Source organism: Protopterus annectens, chromosome 3.part0 (assembly GCF_019279795.1).
Source record: "Protopterus annectens isolate FY-2018-M chromosome 3.part0, PAN1.0, whole genome shotgun sequence".
Classification (NCBI taxonomy): domain Eukaryota; kingdom Metazoa; phylum Chordata; order Ceratodontiformes; family Protopteridae; genus Protopterus; species Protopterus annectens.
Window position 1 is genome coordinate 642,465,560 of NC_056731.1, and position 7,051 is coordinate 642,472,610.

A 7,051-nucleotide genomic window follows, 5' to 3' on the forward strand; every position below is an offset into this window, starting at 1 on the left:
AAAGAGCAATATACACAAAATATCTAAATATATAAAATAAAAAATAAACTATAAAAACAGTTATACTTTCTGCAATCTATGAGACTTTAACTCATTAACTCTGAGTACTGTCACATAGTGCCACTGTGCTTAAATCCGAGCACGCTCGATTGGAATTCCATGTTGTTACCCCCGAGTGTCTTCCATAAGCGCACATAACTTTACACTTCTATTTTAGCTGCACTGTTAATAAAGAAGTTGAAAAGGTAACTGAATTTTGTCAGTTACCTTCTCAACTTCTATTTCAGAGTGGAGGTCAGTGCCGTTCATATTGGACTTTTTAGAAAAAATCGGCTTGCAACGACTCTGTATTTTCCTCATCACAGCAAGCTGATTCTTAATGCATTTCATCAGGCAAGTGGTTCCAACCAGTCGGATTCTTGCAATCCAATTATCCACTTGCATAACACTTCCACCCCCATGCCTAACTTTTCTTTGTTCTGTCCAAATAATTGGATGGTCCTGCAGTAGTGATTCCTTTTCTTTCTTTCTGGAATTTGCAGAATTTACCTGGATTGCTACTTGGATTACTCTATTTATTTTACATGCCGATCGGGCTGCAAAGCTTGAGATACTATCTGAGAAGAATTGCAGAAAGTCAAATAAGTACAACTACAACAGAGATCTTACTTTATACTCAGGTAAGTCTAGCACTGTCCAGTCATTCTTGTGAGATGTGTGCCAGCCCTGTATTATGCATTTCTCATCTTTTGTCTTTCCCTTTTTTTTGGCCATGTAGTTTATTGCAAAGTATCCTATTGGCTATTGGAAGGAATAATCATTTTATTTTTAAAATCTCACCGAATGGCAAGCATGTGGCTTTGTGGGTGCCCTGAAATATGGCAGTATATTTTTGTAAGGCAAATCTTCTGTAATACAATCGTTACTCTAACATGTAACTGCAAGCAATTGCATTACAGAACGCACCAAAAACAATATTCATTGTTTATGGTTTCCTATTCTTTATTTTGCATACTTCATTGATGTGGGATATCTATGTGCACGTTTAGTTCTAACGGCCATGCGTGCCACTGTTTCAGCCCTGTATACTATGCATTTCCCATCTTGTTTTGTTGGAGAGGGGGGTGTTGGTAATGTAGTTTACTGCCATCATTCTTCTGTAATGCAATTGTTACTCTAACATGTAACTGCAAGCGATCGCATTACAAAACAAAAAAAAAAAATTTCTGCAGTGCTTTCCGGCTTCTCTTGCCTTACTTTGCAAAGTTCATTCATGTTGTATATCTACGTGCACATTTAGTTTGATGTGTGCTAGTGTGCCAGCCCTATATTATGCATTTCCCATGTAGTTTAGCTTGTCATTTGCATTGACATGAGTGCATTCATCTCTGCCATCACAACATCTGCTGCCAGTTTTCCTGATCAGGCAATCCCATTTGACTGAGAGGCTTTTACTTGAAGTATCCAGAGTGCAGCTCCATCTTTTGAACAAACTACAGGTTATTTTTGGGCTCTCGTTGTTTGTCAGGGTGTTACATTTTACTGGCAGATTTTTTTATTCCTGATGCTGCTGTCTGAGTATCTAGCATAACAGGGAGTGAGTTCAAGGAAAAAGATGTGGAAGCATGGTCAGAAGTAGCTGCTGAACAGGATGGTAAATGAAACGGTCATTGCACATGTTGATTAGTTTGCTTTTGTTAGATCATTATATCTAACTTGTAACAGCAGCTTATGTTGAGAATGATTTTTTGCACACCCTTTAATTGCAGTGTTTGATATTGTTTTCCTCTGTTACTTATTGGTCATTGAGCTGTTAACTCTGTCGATGACTGCATACTTGCAGTATCCCAGACTCTACTGTTTTACGCATTGGTTATCAGTTTTAGAGAGCAGGATCATGACTCTGAGCTTCCGTTTCACAGTACTGTAACATAGCATGGGATTCTGGTGACAGGGCACAGTAGTTCAGTGTTTAGTGTTATTATCTCACAACTTATGGATGATTATTGGATGTTGTCTGTTGTAGAATTTGCATATTTTGATCATTTCCAAAGTGGTTTTATCCTCCAGATACTCCAGTTTGCCCACATCCAAAAAAACATGCTGAATGTTTCCCTAAGCTGTCTCTATACATGTTGAATTTAATCTTTCAGTTATGTCTCAGTTTTTTGGGTGAAAAGGACCTCAAAAGAGTTTCTTAGTTATTTTTGTTACCCAGACTTCTCAGATAGTGATGCAAGTTTATCAAGTTATTTCAGTTTTGTATAACAATGCATGCAAATACAGTAACTTCCTTCTGACCTGCTTCAACATGCATCTGATACCTTATGGTCCAGGTGAGAGATTTCTAGGGGTTAATGTGTAAGTCTTTCAGGCCTTATGCTTCACCCTAATATAACCATGTCAAGTTCTTTGCTTTGTGAGCACAGTACTGTTTTGATGCATATGCTTTGTGAGCAAAAGCTTATCCTCTGACTAGAAATAAGATCTTAAGTCTTCTGCCACAAGAGAAGTGCTCTCCACTCTAGCATCTCACAAAATGCACTTTTACCACCAACAATTAATTGATTCAGGTTACGATGTATAAAATAGCATTTTAGAACATTAACATTTGTATGTTTTATTTGACAGAACAGACTAAAGAATGAATGGTGCAGTATATATTTTCTGTGTTACATCTATTTTCAAACAGAACAATCAAGTGTCTCCATTTTATGGGTTGAGATTTATGAACAGTTAGTAAAATGCACAATGTCAGTTAGCTGAGATAGCAGCCATAAACAAGGCATGGGTGATTCCAAGACATAACACACCTATGGAATGTTTGAAATAGTGCATTATGCAAGTTATGGCTACCCACGGAATTTGTATGATACACTGGTACATGGCAAATATAGTCCTGATAATGCCTGTTCCCAGTACCTTTGCATAAGATGTAGATGCCATCATGCAGGAGACTGTAATAACAAATCATCTTTTATCTAATTAACTTTCCAGATACTTCCTGTCTCATTTGGCCAGCAAAGCTGGCATTACATCATTTAGTTTATGTATATACTATACTGTGGAATGCAAAAGTATGACCATAGTCTGCTTGTTTTTGGGTACTTTGCACTACATGTGCTGCGTTTTACATAGGGTAGACAAATAGACATCTTCATGACAGAATCAGAGACCACCTACACTGCATTAGGAGGTCTAATGAGACCAGTGCATTAGCTAAGCATATTATACAAGCAGGTGCTGTCCACAAGTTTATGTTTATGGCTATTGACTCCATTACTCACACAGAGCGACTAGGTGATGTTACTAATAAAACAGAGAAAGCAGAGCTGAAATGGATTCTTAATTTCAGGTCAGATTATGGACCTGGCCTGAATGAATATATTTCTATTAAACCTATTTTAAAGTCTTGTAGATTGCAGAAAGTATAACTGTTTTTATAGTTTGAAGCAAAACAAAACTTCCGACTCTCCACGTTGCTTAAACTTTTTATTAATAAAACAGACAAACGGTAAGCGCTTTCGCGTATACTACGATACGCTTCTTCAGACAATTTGATATGAAAAATAACTGCTTATTTATAGGGAGGCATAGCCCAGAATAATTAAATGAATTATTCAATTAATCAATTAACAATTATTTTGATTGAGGTAAACCATTCCATATAGAGCTCTCTTAAGGTTGTAAAGCTGACATAACACAAAGCATTGACTCATTTAACTAGAGAATATTTATGAAACAATAAAAAAATTTTTAAAAACCGTAATAATAAATACTAACTTATTCATTTGCATTAACACACATTTTTGAAGTCATATTAAAACTTTGTTAAAATATACTTCATTTCATACATATGATATATATTGTTTTGTAGCTCATACATACTGTATGGTTCTCTGGTTACTTTGATCTTTTCATAAGATCACTTTTGATATGTTAAAATAAAATAAGATAAAATGTAGATTGTAAACATTTGAATATATAAATATATGAATATATATAAATATATAAATACATAAATAAATAAATATATAAGTATATAAATATATAAATATATAAATATAGTCATATAAATATGTATAAATATAAAAATATGAAAAATATAAGAATATATATATATATCTATATCATAAAACACACTAAATGCCTTATAGGCTTAATCAAAAGAAACTTTTAAATTTTTTAAAATTTAATTTATGTCCAAAGCATCTAAGATTGCTAAAAATACAAAGAAAATCAACCCATGCTTTTACTTCATTAATAATACTTAAAAAATGAACAACAAGAAAACCTATCTTAAGTCATTATACTACTATATAGAAAAATAGGAACTTCTATAAATACTATAACCTTAGTATTTTAATATTTTAAGTGAGAGAAAGATAAATTATATAAATAAATATAAATTAATCTAAAGATATAGCCTCTTACTAATACAATTATCTTCGATTATTAAGAAAGGATTTTATTGTGATATAGTTATTTAAACCTGGGTTACAATGGCCTCTAAGCTTGAGAATCCATTTTAATTCATTCAGCTCAAGCAAATTTATATAGTCACCACCCCTGTCGGTAACTTCCACTATTTGCAACACTCTGAATACAAAAAAATGTGATGGATTAGATATTACATGTTTGGCTAAAGCATTTAATTCATTTTTCTTTTTTATGTCGTATTGATGATTGTATATTCTATTTTTAAGTTTCCGTTTTGTGAGTCCTACATAAAATACACTGCAGCATTCACATGTAGCCAAATAAATTAATCCTGTAGTGTCGCATGTGGCTCTAAATCTTGGTTTAAAAGTATAATTAAACTCCGGATGTATAAAAGCCTGATGTTTAGTAATAAACTTGCAATAGTTACAATGGCGACAGGGGTAAGTTCCAAAGGAATCATTTAGGGGCTGTTGGTCATGCATTAGCTTAGGTATTCTATCACATAATAGAGATTTTAAATTTCTATTACTCCTATAAATTATGTGTGGAGTAGCCCCTACTATTTTCATTGTAGGTTCATCTTGTAGTAGGACCTTCCAATTATTAAATAATATTTTCTTAATGTTCAAAAAATCATTAGTATAAGTCGTAATAAAAGATACTTTCTCATTATAATTGTACATGTCATTTTTAAAACAGGGTATATAATAATTTCATTTTGTGTCAACTTGTATCAAGCTTTCAGGTGGTAAGACATTGTTTCGAACTTCCATTACCAAATCAAAATCATACCCTCTTTCTAAAAACATTTCCACCATTTTATCAGCTTCTCCATTTAAGTCATCTTTATCCATACATATCTTGCTTAGTCTAGTAAACTGACTTTTCAGTATGCCTTTAAATGTATGGCGCGGATGCATACTGTCATATTTCAAGATTGTATTTCTCCAACATTCTTTTTTAAACAATGTAGTTATTAGTTTCCCTCTCCTGATGTTTAAACTGACGTCCAGGAAGTTTACAGAAAAATGTGAGGCTTCAACTGAAAACCTAAGAAACGTGGTAGTAGTCTCTAAATAATTTTTAAAATTATAAAATTCCTCAGCTGAGCCATCCCACACAATTAATATGTCATCGACAAAACGTTTGTAAATTAAAACCTTTTGGAATAAAATGTGCTTAAAAACATAATTCATCTCCCAATGATGCACAACTAAATTAGCATATGTGTTTGTGCAGGGGGTCCCCATGGCCACGCCACAAGTTTGTAAAAAGAGGTTACCCCCAAACGCAAACACATTGTTGCTAAGTACTAAATCCAGTAGTTGACAAACTAAAATGGTTGTGTCCCCACTTATAGTCTGATTATGTTGTAGTAATTCTCGTATAGCTTCTATCCCAGTTTCATTCGGGATTGAAGTAAAAAGACTTTGTACATCCATTGTAATTAAAAGATGTCTATTTTGTCTAAACTCAATATCCAAAGATTGTAAATATTCAATAAGCTGGTATGTATCTTTAAGAATTGTGGGGATGGCTTCAACTAACGGTCTCAAGGTTTTTTCTAAATAATTAGATATGTTCTCAGTAGTCCATTTTGCTCCTGATACTATTGGTCTCATTGGTGGGGGTAAAATCCCCTTGTGCAACTTCGGTAGTCCCTTAATTACTGGAACTACAGGACTGTCAATGGAGAAGTATTCATATAAAGTATCTGATATTTGATAACACATGAGCATATCATACAAATCTGCTTGGACAGTTTTAATAATTTTATTCAATTTCATGCTATCTATTAAAAGATACGTAGTGTCAGCTTTCAACATATCATTCATTAATGCGTTATAGTCAGCGGTATCAAATATGGCTATGCCTCCCCCTTTATCTACTAGCCTAAAAGTTAATGTATAATCATGGCTAAAACTAGATAACGATTTCATATTATCACTTGTCATATTAAAAAATGAACATTTCTTTTTTCCATTATAGAAATATTTATAAAAATCAATTTCACATAACTTGATAAAAGAATCTATATGAGCTTGCATAACAGGTATGAAAGAGCTTTTCTTCCTATATAAAGGAATATTGGCAGTGATGTTGGCAACATTATCCTTATCATTAGAATAAAACAGTTTCAAACAAACTGAGCGTGCAAACAAACGTAAGTCAATCAAAATATCTGATAGTTTACTTCCCCGGGAGGGAATAAACGAAAGGCCTTTGTTTAACAGTTCAATGTCACTGGTATTCATAGCATAGCTAGATAGATTGAAATAAAGTGTCCTTACTGCCTCATTCTTCTGGGTTGATATACGTTCATTTCGCCCGATAGCTTTCTTTTTCTGCTTTCCCAACTGTTCCTTCTTCCTTTCACGAACGATGATTTCCGTATCGGTAAGGGTAAAAAAGGAGCGTTGTCATCACGTCTTTTACTGATGGCCCCTGTGTTATATTGTAGGGACTTGGCTGCTTTATTCGCTTCCTGATTTGGAAGCGGCGTGGACATTACCCCTGTAGCAGTAACTGAGGCAAAAGTCTCTGGCGGCGTAGTAAATGATTCTTGTGACGTATCTTTGCCAGCATCAGGTACATATGTTTGTGGACC